The sequence below is a fragment of the Cricetulus griseus genome, chromosome 2 (assembly GCF_003668045.3).
Source record: "Cricetulus griseus strain 17A/GY chromosome 2, alternate assembly CriGri-PICRH-1.0, whole genome shotgun sequence".
Classification (NCBI taxonomy): Eukaryota; Metazoa; Chordata; class Mammalia; order Rodentia; family Cricetidae; genus Cricetulus; species Cricetulus griseus.
In genome coordinates, this window is record NC_048595.1 from 23,054,830 (window position 1) to 23,073,154 (window position 18,325).

Sequence of the window (18,325 nt, forward strand, 5' to 3'; positions counted from 1 at the left end):
GTCTGGTGCCTGGCTCTAAGACCGGTGGTGGGAGGACAGGGATGGGGGTGCCGGGGTGCCGGCCAAAGACGAACGCGGGAGTCCGCTGAGGGTCCGAGGGAGACCTCGGCCTGAGGAAAGGGGCTTGGAGGAGCAAAGGGGACACGGCCCCAATTCCAGGCTGAGGGGGAGGGGACTTGCAGCAGAGATTGGAAAGGGAAGGCGGGACTCCGGGCAGATATGGGGGAAGGGGTACTCGGGGCAGAAATAGAGGGGAAGCATGGTCGCCGTGCAGGCGCGGGGGAGGGCAGCAACAGACATGGTTGGGGACCGGAACGACTACGGGCGGAGTGGAAGAGAGGTCCAGAGTCCGGCGGCCAGACTAAGGAGGGGAGATGGGGGAGGGGGACAGCCGAGCTGCAGGTTGGAGAGGGGCTCGAATCAAGACCGGGGGCGCACTGCCGGGATCTTGGCCGAGACAGGGCAAGACTCGCGAGGGCGGTGTGGCAGTCTGGGTCAGGATTCTAAAGGTGGGGGACTTTGACATAGACGGCAAGGGGTCGGTCCAGGCTGGGGGAGGGGGGCAGCAAAGGGGCTCGCGGGAGACCAAGGGGGCTTTGGCCCAGGGCTGGGGAGTCCCTTCTAAGACCGGGGTTGAGTGAGCGCCGGACAGACTCAGCTCGGGCCGGAGAATTGAGCAGAGATGGGCAAGCGGAGCACCCCGAGTGCGGGCTGGTGCGGAAACTCGGGACCGCGCGCGAGGGCTCGGTGCGGGGCGAACCGGGGTCTGGGGCCGAGCACTCACCTGGGCGCCGTCAGCAGCAGGAGCGGGGGCCGGCACTGGTGGAGGCGGCCGCGGGGCGCAAGTTTGCCATCCCTAAGGCGGGGGCCGGGCCGGGCGCAGGGCAGCTCGCCGCAGCCGCGCCGAGGCCCGAGGCTCCGGCTCCGCCGAGCGGCGGGTGCAGAGCAGGCGCCGCGGAGCTGCACGGGGCGCGGGCGGCGCCGGGGCGGCCGGGCCGCGGGCTCCTGCCGCCGCCGCCGCCGCCGCGCCGCCGTCCTCGCCGCGCCGCCCCCGCTCCCGCCCCGAGCACCGCCGCCGCCGCGCCGCGCCGCGCCGCGCCGCCTCCTATTCGCGGGCGGCGGCCGCAGCCCCAGGCTCTGATCGCCCGTGCCGCATCCTCCTCTCTGTCTCCTAGCGCCGCCGCTGCCACCGAACCGGATTCCTCCGGCCGCTCCGGCCGCTGCCCGCAGCGCGCGCCGGGCCGAGTGACGGCCGAGGCGGGACGCGGCGCCTGCGCGGGCCAGGCCCGGGAGGGGCGCGCGCCGGGCCGGGCGCGAGGAGCCGCGGGAGAAGGGGCGGGGGCGGGGGCGACGCGCGCCGCCTCCTGTTAAAGGGGGAGCAGCGCCAGCCGAGCCAAGCGCGCCCTCCCCCTCCTCACCCTGGGCCCCAGGCGCCGGCGCGGGAGAAGCCCGGGGTAAGCCCCCGCCCTGCCCGTGACCGCCTGGACCGCAGAGTGAGCCTAACCGCGATAACCCCTCCAGAGATACCCCAGGCCAGTGGCGTGTAGCGCAGCCAGGGTCTCCCGATCTGTGGAGGCTAAAGCATTTTCTCCCCCTCCCCAATATACAGTGCACATTGCGTGTCCCTGTGCATGCAGGTGCCACTCGTGCACTGAACTTTGCATATGCATACAGGTGCCCTGCGTGTACACTGCAATATTGCCCGGCTGGGTGCATGCAAACGCTGCTCATGTGCATAGTGCATTGACATGAGCTCGGGTCCTGAATGCATGCTGCTTCTTCCCTGTGCCTTAAGAATACTGTGTGTGTAGAAGCTCACAGGTGCCATATGTGTGCAGAACGCTGTGGGTAATTCGTATGTAGAAGCAACACACGTACCCCGCAGCGTGGCATGTTTACTGCATACTCTGGTGTTAATCGCTGTAGTGTTGCATGTCCCTAGGCACGGGGATGTTACACGTGTGCAGTATGTTACATGTTTTCCCAAGTCTCTTCTCCCACAAGTGCCTTTCTCTGTGCCAGGGGCGCCCCCATGTTGCATCTGTTTATGTAGAAGCCACAGAGATGCACAGACCCACCCCATCCTGGCCATGTGCCCAGGAACAGTTGGGTGGGGCCTAAGCCCACAGGGCTCAGGCGGTACCCAGAGTGATGCCCGTGGCTCAGGGCTCTAGTCAGGAGGCTTGTGGCCTGGGCGTGTTGCCACCAGGAAGGTGGGCCGACTGGGGACACACCACAGCAGCCAAAACAAGTAGGTTAATCCTATGACTCTGGCAGAGAAGCCAGCAGGGGGCAGCTTTGCAACGAGGGTGGGATGATTTCGGGACATACTTTGGAAGGTTCACACACGTGGAGGGGCCCGTCCTGTAAGGACAAGGTTGTCCTCAGCCCATTCATTGCTAACTACACCTTTCCCCCTACAGACTGTCACCTACAGACTGGCAAGATGAGGAAAGCCCACATCTTCCCAGATGGGTTACCAGAAAGAGGCAGAGAACTTCCCTCTGTCCCTTCCCGCTGAAGCAGTCTGGTGACATTTGTTGTGAGTGATTGGGAGACATTATCGACTTTAATGGAAGGAGGTAATAAGGGGTGATGAAGGAATCTCACCAGTCACCTTAAGGGAATTTATGAGGCTGTGTGAAGTAGGGAGGGGGTCTGGGCTTACACCTTCCCTTTCCCTGTGGAAGCCCTGAGAAGGCCAATGCCTTAGGCCTAGCACTGGCAGGCAGAGCTCCCAGATTCTTGCCAGGCACCCTCAGCCATACCCTGGCATAGTTAGAAGGCTCGGTTACCACTGTGAACGCTGAACTAGGCAGTCATTGCCATCTGCAAAGCTTTGACAGCCACTGGATACCGCGGGAAATCCTGGGCTCCTTCCTTATTCCACTCCTGGGAGAAGCAATAGAGTTGATGGGAGCCTTGAGGAGGTGGACAGAAGTGGGGAAAGCCATCAAGACATGGACTGCCCACAAGGATGCAAGGACCAATAGTCTTCCTGCCCTCCAGAGCACGAGCCCCTTCCTCTCCTATACTGAGCCCGTCTCCCTCTTTATGAATATCCATGTCATTTGCATGCTAGAGAAACACAGGCAGGTCTCTTACAGATGTGATGCAGCTGGATGTCTAAAGCCACCCTCTTCCTCTGCTCTGAGAGATCCAGCTGGGTAAGGGGTGATGGGAGGGGCCGCTTCTGGAGAGATAGGGATGTTATTTATCTGTTTCTTTGTTCCTTGATAGTGTTATGACTTCTTGATCCCAAGCACTAGGGGAAATGTGATGAAGGACTGTTAAATCGTTGATACTCCATACCCTAGGGACTCACAGGGCAGACTCACAGGAAGAAGCTAGGTAAACTGAGTAAAGTCAGTGGGACTTGTCAGCAGCTATACAGAAGCTGTCTGGACTAGGACAGATGTTGGGAAGACTCTCCCTGTATCAGAGCTTCTGCCACCTGCTTTCCCAGGAGTCCCTGCCCTTCCAGACTCACTCTGGTGATAATGCCACCGCCTGCCTGCCTGCCTTGCCTGCCTGCCTGCCCGCCGCCCGCCCAGGAGGACTTGGAGTAATTACAAATTGTTTCCATATTCAAATCCAGCTGGTTGAAGAGAAATTACTTCTCTGAACAGCCCAGGCGGGGGTGAGAAGAGTGCATCTTAGCCCCAGGAGGGACACCCCCTCCCCCAGGGAGCCTGGGGCTGAGACAACCTGGGAAGAGACACCACGCAGAGCTCAGTAACAGACAGCTTGGGCAGAGTGGAGGGCCAACCCTCTATTCTTACACTCTGAGCAAAAAACAGTGAGCCCAGCTCTTGTGTCCCATGAGGGTCTGTTCTTGAACCTGTAATGAGATGAAGGGGGCCAAGCACATGTGGACAGTAGGGAGCTAGTCTTCCTACCCTGATCTACTGCTATGCTGGGTGACCTTGAGAAAATCCCTTCAGCTTTCTGGGCCTCTGTCTTCTCATCTGTGGAACAGTGTAAAGCATACACCATCTCAGCCTAGGGTCCAGGAAGGTCCGAAAAAATGGATTAGCAAGTACTAGGGCCTGAGGAGGGACCTTTTTACAATAATAATCTTATTTGCAATTAATTAATATTTTTGTTAAGAATAACCACTACCAATACCCCAGCTAAGAGTCAGTACACCGTTAAAGCCAAGGCCATCAGGGCAGCTCATGAGAGGACGAGGGTCAAGCAAGGGAGCTTCCTGACCTCACCCGCCTGGCCTCAGCCTCGCCTCCCGCTGGGCCAGAGCTGCTATGCTTCGTTGCCCTTTAAACAGATGAGAAAATGTTCTTCTTCCTTTCCCAATGATTTATTTGGCCCAGAGCCTAGGCAGGTTTCCTTACAGCCGATGAGACCTAGAGTGCCCCTCACTCAGCCCCTGCTCACCCTTTGCCACTCAGCCAGGCATCCCAGGGCCACTCATGTCCAGGACACCAAAGTCTTCTGCCAATTCCACAACCACATGAGACACCTTTAAGGAGCTCACATGTTCCCCAAAATACCCAAATCCGTTCAACAATCTCATCCCCAAGGTCTGCCCCAGCGCTCATGTTCATAACACCCCCATGCTGTGTGTGTTTGGGTGGGGGGTGTAATAGGTCCTGAAGAGCTATGCTATGAAAGGCAGACTGTCTGTCCTCTTGCTTGCAGGAAGTCCTGCGAGTCTAACTTAACGGTCTTAGGGTTCATGGGTCATCTGGGCTAGATGTTTGTCATTTCCTTGGTGTTGGAGACTGGGGAGAGAAGGGGGGAATTAGATGCTCCCTCACCAAATCCTCCCAGAGGCTCGATGCCTGGTTGTGTGCCGTGTATTCTCACAGTGTGTGCATTCTCTGGCCCCAGGGGTAGAAGTCCTTTAGGGTCCTGGGTGATCATCTGTGTCTCAAACTAGAGGGCAACTGTGAGAGACTGTAAAGCCTGGTACCAGGCAGGTTTCTTTTTAAATTATTCATCCAACAAATACGTTTTGAATGTTTGCTGTCTTCTAGGCACTGGGAACCAGCCTATCAGCAAGTTCATGTCTTCCTCTACCTCCAAAATTATCCCCAGTGTACCCACTCTCCACAGCATCTCTGCCAACAACAGAGTCCAAGTGTGCGGACTCTCAGACCACACCCCTGGGTTCCTACTCCTACCTCCCTCATGCCAGGACACTCTCTCAGGGCCCACTGAACCACTTCTTCAATGTAAACACAAGTGCCTCTTCTTACAGTTCCAAACTATGCATGTCCTTGTCCCTGTTGGCCTTTGCAGACCCATCCTCCTCCTCCCACTCCACATGCCCTGAGCCCCAACTGGTCCCAGTTGGAGCTCATGTTTATGGAAATGTCCGAGCTATTCCCTAGCAGTTCCCATGGCTCACCCCTTCTGATGAGCCTTCATGTTACTTTCCTGACTACCCCCATTGTTCATATCATGCCTCAGTTGAACTTTCTTGGTAGCATTCATCACTCTGAAATGTACTTTTTTCTTTGTACATACATTCCCTGTCTCTGTGCCTATCAACTGTAAACGGTGAATCCCATAATGGCAGGACATTGTCTATTCATAGCTGGATCCCCTGACACCCAGCAATACACCAGGCACAAGGTGGGTACTCAGGAAGTACTTGCTGAGTGACTGAATGATAAAAGAGCCAAGACAACTGGCTCCACCAGAGCTTTTGAGCTATGACCCTGGACCCATGCTCCCCAGACATAAATCTTCCTTTCTTGTGGGATGAAATAGAAACTTCCATCTGTCACTAACTGTGTGATCCTAGACAGGTCACTTATGTGCTCCAAGGCTCATTTTTTTCTTCTGTAAAATAGAAATAATGACTTGGACTTATCAGTCATAGAGATGACAAGGACAAGGTGCCTAGCATGGTGCTGTGCCCAGGTGGGCTCATCTGTGTGACTGTAGGTTCCTTTCAGATTTACTCAAGGCCCAGGGTTGGCCTAGATTCTGAGGACATGGAAATGACCCAGAATTTGGGTCCTAAATATGACCCCTTCCTAGTGCCCTCCACAATAGAAAGACCTAGCAGCTGGACCCATAAAGAGAAGAACCCAGGGAAGCCCAAGTGTGAGACACCAAGTGGGAGCTGCCAGCATGGTTGTGTTCTGCACTCGATCACTCTCTCTCTCTATCTCTTTCTCTCTCTCTCTCTCTCTCTCTCTCTCTCTGTGTGTGTGTGTGTGTGTGTGTGTGTGTCTGTCTGTCTGTCTGTCTTTCTCTCTCGTCTCTGTCTCTGTGTATGTGTCTGTTTGTCTCTCTTGTCTCTGTGTGTCTCTCTCTCTGTGTCTGTCTGTCTGTCTGTCTCTCTCGTCTGTCTCTGTGTGTGTGTGTCTATCTCTCTCATCTGTGTGTGTGTGTGTGTCTCTCTCTCTTTGTGTGTGTGTGTGTGTGTGTGTGTGTGTGTGTGTGTATGTGTGTCTCTGGTGTGTCTCTCTGTGTGTGTATGTGTGTGTGTGTATGTGTGTGTATGTGTGTGTCTCTGTGTGTCTTTGTGTGTGTGTGTGTGTGTGTGTGTGTCTCTGTGTGTATGTGTGTATGCACTAAGTCTGTGTTCTTTTCCCTGCAGAACCCTCCTCTATCCTCTCCCCTGCAGGTCTGTGATGAAACACAGGCATATGACTAAAATGCATCCCCTAGTCCCCCGATCCCATTTTTCTGGTCTAGAGGGTACTCGTCTACTTATGTTCTCACCCATTGCGCTAGGCTGGGGTCAGGAATCACACACAGTTCCTCAAAGGAAGCAGCCCAGACATTCTCTTGATAATTTCTTCCCCTAGTCTAATCCCACAATTCCCTACTTCAGGCCTTAAGGACTGGCCCTGGTAACCATCCCGGGCGTGTGCTGAATGCGGGGAATACCATGTCCATCTGCACACAGCCCCAGTTACACACAAACCCTGCTCTGTCCACACAAACCACATTCACTCAGACTCTGAGTAGATAGATATACAAACCCCAGCATTGTACACACGTGTTTTCTACACCACATATACAACACAAACAGGAAAAGGAAATGCATGGAAATACAAACATAACACACACAGAGAGACACATAACACACACACAGAGACACAGCAGCAGATCTCAGAGCAAGAAGCAGCTCCTGACGTACAAGGCCTAGGCAGACACACACAAAGATTGTACCCAGGCACACCATACACACACAGATTCTCCCCCTACACATTGACGCACACAACCACCCACTCATGTACCCGCAGCCCCACTCACTCCCACTCTGATATGCAGAACACGGGATTAGCCAGGCACTCTGAGCCCCGCCCCCTCTGACCATAACCTTCAGGAACCTCTTCTCCCTCTTCATTCCTTCCACGGGCCTTACCCCCCAGCCTGGAGCAGACTATCCTAGGGATGGTGGAGAAACAGAAGGCCCACTCCTTCTCCCAGCAGTGACAGCAATACTCCAAGGGATGAATGTCCTCCTGGGGTGTGTGGGTGGGGTGTGTGGTCTGGCTTGCCAGGGAAGTGTGTGGGCGTTAGTGGTCCTGTACCTTGTTCTCAGTAATCCTCACCAGCTCTGATCACCTGTCCTCAAAGCTGGTGGCCAGCTTCTTCCAGGATCCAGTGCCAGGAGTCAAGCCCTCCAAGGCTGTCACCCTGAGGGAGCAGGTCTTCTTGGGAAGATCAACTCTAATCCAGAAATAAATCGTTTTCCACAGCTGGTGCTTGGTCTGTCCTCTGGGGGAGGTGGCAAGGAGGACGAAGGCAGGGCAGGGCTGAGGCAAGGTCTTGCACAGACCCTGGATGAGGCAGAGACATGGTTCCTGTCTGCCTCAGTCTCTCATCTGTGAAATGGGGTGGGCATGGAGATTTCAGGGTGGGCCTGAGGTTCTTTTACGGTAAACGAAAAGCATCTGGCCTAGTGTCTGCCCCAGAGGGGTTCAGCAGCGTGAGCTGGTGCCCTGACTCCCTAGGTGTCCCCACCCTCCCTCTCTGCCCATTGTGTCCTGCTTGGCACAAGCCCATTTGGCAGGATCCAGATGGTACAAAGCCCAGGGGAGAGGACTCAGGGCAGCCTAGACGGATAGATGCATCAGTTCCCCAGGCCTGCCTAGAGTCCCTGTCCTTCTGGAGGGAGTCTCCTGTCCCTCCCTGGACCAGAATCTGGGAGCTGCTTCACAGGCACCTCCATCCCCTTGCATGCTCACACCCCTTCCCTCTGCCTCTGTGTTTATCTTTCTCTCTGTGTCTCTGTCTTTGTCTGTGTGTGTGTGTGTGTGTGTGTGTGTGTGTGTGTGTGTGTGTGTGTAGACAGTGTTATCGGGTCTTTGTGTGTTTGGCCTTTGGTAAGTCAGGGTGTGGCAGGGATCTGATATATCCAGTGGGTTCAGTGTACACCTTTGCCAGCTTCATTATGTGTGCTTCAAGATGCAAGCAAGTCTCCAGCTTCCAGGGGGGTCCACATATGACACTATTGGTATATGCCTGAAGGTTCGTTCCTAGGTCTGGGACATGAGTACATGCATGATGTGTGTCTGCAGATATGCAGGGTAGATCTTGATTCTTACCTTCAGGGATGTGTGGAACAATTCTCTGGGAAGCACCCTCCCTCTGGGGCTGAAACCTCAGCCATGACTGGCCAGCCAACATGGTTAGCTCTGCACTGGCCTTCCCCAGAGGTCCCTTTTCTGTGGGAACTCTGAGGCAACTGGACAGCAGATTGGTTGAAGGTCATACATTAGAGAAGACATCTTCTTCTCTGGTGTCCCGCACCTCTTCCTGCTCATAAAGGGACCCACCCCTGGGGCTGCTTGCACCCCATGCTGTGCTGGATCTCCCCTGGAATGAATTTTAATTTCCACTTCTCAAGGCGGGCAGACACAGTGAGCTCTGAGCTGCTAGCTGGGTTGGCAGCAGGGGTGCTGGGGCTGACAGCAAGGCCACGGGGTGGAGGAAGGGAGTGAGGATTTGAATTTCAAAGGCAGCTTGGGCTCCAGTCGCGGCTGGGTGGGCACGCTGGTTAGCTGTGTGTGCATATGTACCCATCCATTGGTGTGCCTACAGATGTGCATTTGCAAATGTGGTGTGTGTCTGGATGAAAGCTTGTTTGTGATTGCCCCTCTGTGACCCTGTGTCAGTGTTTGCATGGGGCAATGTGTCAGTGCACTGAGACCGAGAGTTTGTGACCTGCCAAAGGGATGTTCCTGCCAGCCTGTTGCATGTGAGTGGTGACTCTGGGCATTTGGTCTCTGTGAGTGTGTCAGTGTCTTTATGTGCTCCTCTTTAGAGTCCTGAGTTCATGCTGGCACATGTCTGTAGGCACGGATGTGTATGCTGTGTCCCTGATCCAGTGTGTTTGGCCTCTGTATCACTGAGTGTATCTCCAAGTGTCTGTGCCAGTGAGTGTGTGAGTGTGCCGTGGGGTTGAAGACCATGGAAGTACTGGAACAAGTACAAGAAGCGGCCAACACCACACTCATCACCGCCCTCTCTGGGCACTGAATGGATACCAGCCCTGGGCACACCCCTCCTCCAGGGGCTGGGAACTGACCCATGGGTACTCAATGGGCTTTTGGGAGGCAACAGCCGGAGAGGATGGGCTGTTAGTGGGAGGGGCCCCTGGCACTTGTTTCTCCACCTTGCCAGCTGAGGGCTTGGGGGCAGCTCATCTGTCTTAAGCAATGGGCCTTCACTGCTGTTAGATCTTTGCTGACTATGACTATGCTGGAGACTGCATAGACAACACAGGAAGGACCACTCGGAGCAGACACAAATCACCTGTGGGCATGTGCCCAGAGAGAACACAGCATCCCCAAGCACTGCTGACAAACTACCCAAGAGTGCAAACACACACACTCACACCAGAAGACTGGGGCCACTCTATGTATACACTTCAGTCATTTGATACTCACCCACCCACCCCACCCCTGCCCCAAGCAAGGTCTGACTGAGTCTTTGAGGAAGAAGAGGGCCAAGGCTCAAAGTCCCAGCAAACAAGACAGCCTTGAGTCACTCAACGGCCCCTCCACTCAGTCATGCTCTGTCCTGGGCCTTGGGGACCCGAACAAGGGATGGAAGCAAGGGCAGATCCAAATCCAGCCTTTTCTATAGGGTATCAATCCACAGCTAGACACAGGCTAAGGGCAGGGGCTGCCTCTATGTAGGAGCCCCCAGAGATCTGGCTGGACCCATTGAAGGAACATCAGAATGACCAGGAACAAGAAGGGAGGCCCTAGAGATGGAACAGTGGCTTCAAGTCTCCCTCCCTGACAGACCGGAAACACTTGGAGAAGAGGGAGAGAGTCACTGCTCCCCCGAGGGCTCAGCACAGGGCTGGCCCCTAGGCTCTGCTCTAGAAACAGTCACTGCTTAGAGAAGTTCTCAACTTGTGGGTTGTGACCCCTTTAGCAAGTCTCTGTCTCCAAAAAAATATATATTTAAGGTTCACAATAGTAACAAAATTACAGTTATGAAATAGCAACATAATTATTTTATGGTTAGGGATCACCACAACATGAGAAACTGTGTCAAGGGTCATAGCATTAGGAAGGGCTAAATGAAGGAAAAACATGAACATACAGGGCCACAGAAGTGAGGGAGTACTAAACAAAAGACAGAAATTGTACACCCGGCTCTGAATGCTGAGTGTGTGTGTGTGTGTGTGTGTGTGTGTGTGTGTGTGTGTGTGTGTGTGCGTGCGCGAGCTCGCACACGCACATGCATTTGGAGGAGTCTATACGAAGCAAGGTTCAACAGGAAACACATTATGGAGGGCCTTGTAAGCAAAACCCAAGGTGGGCTTTATCCTGAAAGCAAAGAAGAAACTACGAATGGTTTTGGACAGAACAGGATCACAGTCAAATTTGTTTAAAAGATAGCTCGGTAGACAAAGCACTTGCAAATATGAGGATTAGAACTCAGATCCCCAGCATCCAGGTAAATGTTGGGTAGGCATGGGAGCCCGTCTGTAATTTCAAGCACCAGGAAAGACAAAGCAGGGCTCCTAGAATAAGCTGGCTAACTAGAGTAGCCCTCAGTTGCTCTGGGTTTACCTGAGAGACCTTGCTTCAATGAGCAAAGTGGAGAGGGACTGAGGAAGACGCCCACTGTCAGCCTTGGGCCTCTCTATGCATACGAATACACATGTATCCACAAGCACATATCTGCCCACACAAACACAAACATGCATACAATCAAACACACAGACACAAGAAAAAAAAAGTAAAACAAAAATTTGTTAGGAGACAAGTAGAATCTGGGTGTGGTGGCGCCCCTTTTTAATCCCAGCACTTAGAAGATAGAGATAGATGGATCACTTGGAGTTCCATGCCAGCCTGGTCTACACGGAAAGTTCTAGGGCACACAGAGCAACATAGGAGACTCTGTCTCAAAACCAAACAAAAAGGCGGTTGGAGAGTTGGTGCAGTAAAGAGTTGGCTCACAAGTGGAACCTGTGTGGTAAGGACAAAGGAAAAGAGGCGGGAGAGATGGGGCACAGGGAGCTGCCTGGGGAAAGTTCTTAAGGAAGCTGTTTCTGAGAAGGTGACATCTAAGCTGACACCTGAGGGAAGAGAGGAAGGAAGAGCTGTTCAAATACGGGGAAACGGCAGGTGCAAAGGCCCTGGGGAGGAGTGTGCCATTTACTCAGATGGGGAAAGGCTGTGGGAAGTCGATCTTTCTATTTTGGACTTGCTGCATTGAGGCATCTTCAGGACACTGAAGGGACAGTGACCAGGAAACAGCCGAGATAGGAAAGTTAGGACTTAAAGAGAAAGGACTCCTGGGCACTGGTGCAGAGGAGAACTTTGGGGACAACAGTGACTGGAGGCAGAAGAGTCGATTGTGAGGAGATGGGTTGCTCAGGCGGGGACAATGTAATTAAATGATAGGACCAGCTCAGCCTCTTCCAATGCCCTTGGTCTGCTGAGAGAGAGAGAGAGAGAGAGAGAGAGAGAGAGAGAGAGAGAGAGATATGCAGGCCAGGTTGTTGACAGAAGACTCTTTCTAGATGGCCTCCAAGGGGCCTGCTGCTCTCATCCCAGCCATCAGAGCCAGTCTGCCTACCAGCTGAAGCAGATTCCCATATAGTCCCTGTTTCAATTGCTCTCAAACCTTGGAATAGGGGAGCCCAACTGAAAGTTAAGAGGTCTGGCCTCTAAGCCTGCTTCCCCTGCTGTTGGTATTTGGGGTGATACCTAAGCCTGACCTTCCAGCCAGAGTGTGATCAGGACCTTTGGGAAGAGGCCCTTGTGTTCAGATGGGTCCTGTAGGACGCTGGTATCTGTTCAGGGACGACAGACAGCTGGGGAGCTCTGTTCTGTAGCGTTTGCCAGTTCTCATGGTACCAATGCCCAGGATAGACAATTTAAACCACCAATGGGAAGCCAATTGCCTGCATGGCTCCAGAAAAGCTAGAGAGCAATAGTGCCAGGCCGAGAGGCGTCAGCTCCAGCTCCTTCTCCAAGACCCTTTCCAGAAAGATGGGGAGAGGCGGGGAGCCTGGTGTTTAGACAGGGAATCCACCAGTTGGCAGGGGAGGGAGGAAAAGCTAGGTTCCTGGTCCCAACTTCTCTCTCACCCACACCCCAGGGAGAAACTCCCTGAACCTCATGGGCCCAATTGTTCCTCTAATTCTAACTACTTAGCATCTTTGCCAAGCTCTGTACCTAACCTATTAATGGGGGTGGGCCCACTTCCCCTGCCTTTGGAAACAGAGGCCAGAAAGTCAGGGTTCTTAACCACCCTGGCCCCCAGCTATGGTCGCTGTAGACTAATAACCTGGACGCCAGACCCAGCTCTGCCACTAGCTCCCAGGAGGTTCCCTCGCCCTCAGTTTCCCCATCTGTAAGATGGGCAGCAAGTGCTGTCATCTCCAAAGCCGTTTCACCTATGAGATGCTGCCATTTCTACCACCCTTTGCTCAGCCCCGATGGCAGCTCAGGGACTCTGCTCTCAAACATGTCCCCAGCCTCTTAGACCCTCCATGTTGTAGCGGCCCCTCACTGCCTCTGGCTCCCCAGGCTCCCCGATAAGGGGCCCAACTAATTACATTAGGATTTCATGCCAATTAGCAAACAATTACACGGGCAAATTGGTGCCTAATTTGGAGCAGTAACAACAGCTCCATTGGCTGGAGAGAAAGATGGCTGCAGATGAGACAGTTCACCCCATCCTGGCCCTGAGGACCCTGGGAAGATGGAACTTTCCATCACACCCAGACAAGGACTGTGCTCTTCTTTTAGGGACACTTAAGCAACTGTTGGTGATGGTTACATTGTCCACCCAGGCCTGTGCTAAGAGAGGAAAGAACTGAACAGACAGGGCAGGCTTCATGGAGGAGGTGGGGCGGCAGGAGGGTATATGGCCTGGGTGGGGTTGGGGAAGGGACAATAATGAATGTGAGCAGAAGTCTGGACGCTGAAGTGAGTCAATGCACTCAACATTAATGGGGACACAGTGGGCCAGAGTACAGGATGGAGGGGGCGAGACTTCAGAGGTCTCGAGGAACAGCTGGAGGACATTGCTACAGGACATTTTCTTAGAGGCCTCTGGGAGCCAATGAGGGTTCAAAGGTGGAGGAAGGGGCTGTGCAGACTCGTCTTGCATCACCAGCAATCATACAATCCATCCCCAGACTCATAGAACATGGTCTAGTCTCCCATCTTACCATCTCCACAGCTTACCAGCCCTACCCAACCTCTAGAGACCATCACTGTGCTTCCCCTGCTACACACACTGGAGAGTGTGTGTGTGTGTGTGTGTGTGTGTGTGTGTGTGTGTAAGAGAGAGAGAGAGTGCAAGTGTGTGTCTGTATGTGAGAGACAGAGTGTGAGAGAGTATTGTGTGAGTGTGTGAAGAGTGTGTGAGTATGTGTGTTTGTGCGCATGTGTGTGTGTGGTATGTGTGTGTTAGAGAGTGTGTGTGTGGTATGTGTGTGTGGTGTGTGTGCATGTGTGTGTGGTGTGTGTGTGTGGTATGTGTGTGTGAGAGAGCATGTGTGAGTGTGTGTGTGTGGTATGTGTGTGTGAGAGAGTATGTGTGTGTGTGTGTGTGTGTGTGGTATGTGTGTGGTATGTGTGTGTGGTATATGTGTGTGAGGTATGTGTGTGAGTGTGTGTGTGTGGTAGGTGTGTGTGGTATGTGTGTGTGAGAGAGCATGTGTGTGGTGTGTGTGTGTGTGTGTATGTGTGTGAGTGTGTGTGTGAGAGAGAGCATGTGTATGTGTGGTGTGTGTATATGTGTGTGAGTGTGTGTGTGTGGTTTGTGTGTGTAGTATGTGTGTGTGTGGTATGTGTGTGTGAGAGAGCATGTGTGTGTGTGGTGTGTGTGTATGTGTGTGAGTGTGTGTGTGTGTGTGTATGTGTGGTATGTGTGTGAGTGTGTGTGTGGTATGTGTGTGTGGTTGGTATGTGTGTGTGTGAGAGAGCATATGTGTGTGTGTGGTATGTGTGTGTGTGTGTGGTATGTGTGTGTGGTGTGTGTGTGAGAGAGCATATGTGTGTGTGTGGTATGTGTGTGTGAGAGTGTGTGTGTGGTATGTGTGTGTGTGAGAGCGTGTGTGTGTGTGTGTGTGTGTGTGTGTGGTGTGTGTGTGTGTGTGTGTTTGTGGTATATGTGTGTGTGAGAGAGCATGTGTGTGTGTGGTGTGTGTGTATGTGTGTGAGTGTGTCTGTGTGTGTGTGTGTGGTATGTGTGTGAGTGTGTGTGTGTGGTATGTGTGTTTGTGAGAGTATGTGTGTGTGGTGTGTGTGTGTGAGAGCATGTGTGGTGTGTGTGTGTGTGTGGTATGTGTGAGTGAGAGAGAGCGTGTGTGTGTGTGGTGTGTGTGTATGTGTGTGAGTGTGTCTGTGCGTGTTCGTGTGTGCGTGCGTGCGTGCGTGCGTGCGTGCGTGCGTGCGTGTGTGTGTGTGTGTGTGTGTGGTATGTGTGTGAGTGTGTGTGTGGTATGTGTGTGGTATGTGTGTGTGGTATATGTGTGTGTGGTATGTGTGTGAGTGTGTGTGTGTGGTATGTGTGTTTGTGAGAGTATGTGATGTGTGTGTGGTGTGTGTGTGAGAGAGCATGTGTGGTGTGTGTGTGTGTGTGTGTGTGTGTGTGGTATGTGTGTGTGAGAGAGAGCGTGTGTGTGTGTGTGTGGTGTGTGTGTATGTGTGTGAGTGTGTCTGTGCGTGTTCGTGTGTGCGTGCGTGCGTGCGTGCGTGCGTGCGTGTGTGTGTGTGTGTGTGTGTGTGTGTGTGTGTGTGTGTGTGTCTTGCCACAGAGTGCATGTCGTATGCGGAAGTGAGAGGACAACTCTCAAAAGCCGGTTCTCAACTTCCACCTCACTGAGGTGTCTCTCTTGTCTCAGTTGCTGTGCTGTGTCCTCCAGGGTAGCTGGCCAGTGAGCTTCCAGGAGAATCTCCTGTCTCCACCTCTCATTTACCCATTAGAGTGCTGAGACAAACGTGGACTATGGCATTAGGCTTTTTATATAGGTTCTGGGAATCCAAACTCAGGTGATCAGGCTTGCACGGCAAGCACTTTTACCCACTAAGCCATTTACCCCCACCACCACCAACACCACCCCCGCCCCCACACTGATTCTTACCCATGTCACTTCAGGTCCAAACCCAACTGTATTCTTCTTTGGCTTAAATCCCCTATGGCTCCCTGGTGCTGTCAGAATAAAGTTCAAGTCTTCACCCTCTGCATGGCTGATTTCCACCGTCTGACCCCGAGGGACTTCCAGCATTCCCCTCTCCCCACCTCCCATCCTCTCCTGTGCCCCAGGAAGGATGCCATGTACAAATGGGGCCAGGCCCATGCTCCCCTTCAAGCCCTTGCTGCCCCCATACCCAGGCTGTTTGCCAACAGCACTTTCTCGCCAGCAAGTGAAGCTTCCTGGCCCCTCCTCCAGCTACACCCGCTTCAGCAAGGTCCACTGGATCTTGGTCACTGTGCAGCTGACCTGTGTGCTCTGGGCTACCCCAAGTCCCTAGAGTTGAGCTGTTCAGGGGCAAAGTGTGGAGCTAATATTATTATCTCTGATGCACCCAGCATTAAGGACAGCAAGTGACTAAAGAAGACAATGAGGGGATGAATCTCAGAGTGTCCTCCTGAGGACCATGGGGACACTGAGGCAGAACTCCAGAGAAAATGTCACAGTCAAGTTTCACTTAGAAAAGCCAGGGCAACTCTCAGCCCTCTGCCCACCCCTGCCTCCAACCCCTCCCTCTAGACTTATTCCTGAACATGCTCACAAGCCTGCTGGAACCACTTCCTCTCACTCCCACCCAGACACTTTCACCTCAGTAAATACAGAAGGAAAAACAAAAACAAAAACTCTACAGGGCCTGAGGAGATGACTCAGTAGACAAAGTACCTTCTGTGGAAGTTCGAGGACCTGAGTTCAGATCCCCAGCACACACAGGAAAATTGAGTGGTTGTGGTGCTTCCCCCCCACACGGGATCCCTACAATTGAGGATCCCCAAAAGTCACAGCAATTCCCCTGGGGCAGTGGAAAAATGTGAACTGCGGCATGAAGGACTGTGGGCAGCCTTAAGGAAGAAACTCTTGTCTATCTTAGTACTTAATGGTTCTTGGAGGAATCGCCAACAAGCGGCCGGGGGGTTGGGGGGGGAGAACACAGCTAGAACACAGACCTTCCTTGAAGCAGGGGGATGACCCAGCTGACTTTCCTGAGATCTTGGTTCTCTCACTTGGGGGGCTACTGCTCCATCTCAGGGCCCATCACTCACGTTAATTACCGAGAAAAAGCCGATTTCTCCTCATTCCCAGACTCAAAACGACAGTATCATTAGGCTGGTAATGTGCAGAGAAATTGTGCGTGTCTGTCTTGGAACATGTCCTGAGCCAGAATGGGTGAGGGCACCCTGGCCGAGGTTTGCCTCCAAGATGTTCCCTGTGGCAGAGGGCCAACTCCTCAAGAGATGCTGTGCCACCCAGGGAGAGGTACTCTCCTTCTCTGTTCTGTGGGCACCAAAGATAGTAATTAAATCCTTCCAGCCAAAGGCTTAGATGAAAAAGTACACAACACACAAAAGCTTGTTGATTTCAGCAGAGCTGCGCCTGGTTTTACACAAAGACATAGACCTCTTTGTCTCAGCTAAACTTGAACTGAGGCCTGATTACTGCCACAGCCTTTCCAAGTCATGCCTGCCCATTTTCTCTGCACTCCTGACCACCTCAGACGCAAGAGGCATTTGAGAACCTTCTGGCCTCTGGAAGGGAAGAACTAGCTATTCTTACACCTTGCTTCCTTACTGGGGAAGCCGTATCTGTGACTACTACTAGCACAAGCAGTCTCTCCCTGCAACACTAGCTGCTGTTCACACACCTATTCCTACATTCAAACCTGCTCAACACGTGAGGAAACCCAGGCCCACATAGGTGGAGGGAGTCATCCATGTTCAAGCCTCATAGCTAAACTATTCTGCTGGCAGAATCTCAATCACCTCTGTCCACCAGGTAATCCAGGAACATGGTGCCCCTCCTGCTTCAGTCCTCGAGCTGAGGAGGGCGTGGCTGAGGCCAGGAGAACAGATATAATTACAGTTCCTATGTGCTTGCCTACTAGGGAGGAGTACAAAGGGCTTGTCTCACCAGGAGCCAAAGAAATGCAAATCAGAACACAGTACAATACCTGTTTCCATCGACTGAAATTAATACAGGTTTTGTTTTTGCTTTGTTTTGTGTTCTTAAAGACAGCTGCAGTGTCGATGAGACCTGAAATCCAGGCACTTAGGCTCTGTGGATGGAGGGGATTTAGAACAACTTTCCTGGAAGGCCACTGGGCAGTTGGTAACAAGAGCTTTAAAAACCTACAGATCTTTTCACCCCATTAGTCTGCTTTAGGGACTCAATCTAAGAATTAACCAGAGATATTTAAAAAAAAATAAATAAGAGAGAGCCAAGTACAAGGATATTCAGTGCTGTTATTTATAACTGTGAAAAATTATAGCTGACAAAAATGTCTATTGGTGGAGGGCTGGTTAAATAAATTATGATCCATCCATATAGAAGAATATTATGCAAACATTAAAAGTCATGTTTGAAGAATCTCTAATCACCTGAGGTGGGGAATGCTTGCTGTATAGGCAAAACAAAGCAAGAAGCAAAACTGCGTGAAGGGAAGGGCACTGGTTGCACAAAGAAAATAGATAATCAAATGAAGGAAAGTCTGTAAGAAATGAACTCAGTTGATCTGAAAGGATTAAGGGTGATTTCTTTGTTCCAACTTATACTTTTATCTTTCCTCCAAATCGTCTACAGGTGTCCAGTGGAAATGTCATTAGAAATCCATGCAGGCTGGGGAGATGGTGGTGACAAGCGCTCACTGCTCAAGCACAAAGGTCTGAG

At 52.6% G+C, this 18,325-nt stretch overlaps 1 protein-coding gene across 11 annotated transcripts in view; it reads right to left on the reverse strand.

Moving 5' to 3' along the window:
• The window catches only part of Adgrb2 (adhesion G protein-coupled receptor B2), a 63,575-nt gene that overhangs the window by 36,601 nt on the left and 8,649 nt on the right, over positions 1–18,325 (reverse strand). Inside the window, exon 2 of one of the 11 annotated variants that reach the window (XM_035439586.1) lies at positions 7,518–7,811. The exons of the other annotated variants lie outside the window; for them this stretch is intronic. The gene's annotated coding sequence lies outside the window, so the exon portion shown is untranslated. The remainder of the gene's footprint in view (positions 1–7,517; positions 7,812–18,325) is intronic. 11 annotated transcript variants of the gene reach the window in all.